We start from the raw sequence: 980 nt of genomic DNA, 5'->3' as shown, positions 1-980 counted from the left end.
TTCTCGTCCACCCTTCTCCTCTTCCTCGCGGAAGCCGCTGCCTCCCGGTGGTGCGTCAATTTCTCGTACGACTCGGACCTGGAGCGACAGGAGGCCAAGGCCCTCCCACCCTCCCTCCCTTCCCCCCTTCCTCCCCCCCTTCCTCCCCTGTCGGTCTGGGACGTGGTCAGGGCCGAGAAGAATGGAAGGTTCCGGAACGTTCTGTATGCGGGGAGAGGTGCGTCATGGTGGTGAAGGAGATGGAGGGAAGGAGGGGAAGAGATGAGGAGGGCGGGAGGGAGGAACTGGGTTTCTTGTGGGGAGATATCTTCATGCTGTCAGCCAGACATATATGACGACTTGATGTCTGTGCATTGCTCCGCCGCCCTCACTTCCTTCGTCCCATCCTCCTTCCCTCCTTCCCTCCTTCTCTCCTTCCCTTTTCCTAGACGTCCCCCCCTTCCGGCTGTACCCGCGCGTACAGCCCTGGCATCTCTCCCTCTGGCGAGACATGCACTCTTCCTCCCCCTCCCCTTCCACGTCCTCCTCGCTCCCGCCCCCCCTTCCTGCCTCCCTCCCTCCTTCGATCCTGCGGGAGAAGCTTCTAGAAGCACGAGTGAGGGAGTTGGAGAAGAAGATAGCTTCGTGTGGGAAAGAGGCTGAGGAGGGAAAGTCGACCGATAGGAAATAAGAGAGAGAATGGGAGAAATCGAAGGGAGCAAGGAAGGAGATTATATTGATATTGATTGCCGAACTGTTCGATCCCTGAGAAAGATGGGGAGGTTGGGGTAGAAAGTAGGAACGATATAATATGATATGTATCGCTAGCTAGGGAGTTGACAAGGAAAAAAGTACCCTGACGAAGGCCGCCGTCACGATTTTTCCAAGAAGGTGCGGGTTGTTGCCTTTTACTGTGCCCTTTTCTCAAATTCTCTACCCTCGCCTGCGTTCTTCCCTCAGAAATCTTCATCCAAGGAGAAGGCCTGAACGGCCTTGACGGG

This window comes from Nannochloropsis gaditana (assembly GCF_000240725.1).
Source record: "Nannochloropsis gaditana CCMP526 unplaced genomic scaffold scaffold109, whole genome shotgun sequence".
NCBI classification, from domain to species: domain Eukaryota; class Eustigmatophyceae; order Eustigmatales; family Monodopsidaceae; genus Microchloropsis; species Microchloropsis gaditana.
Note: the sequence above shows the minus strand (reverse complement) of the source record.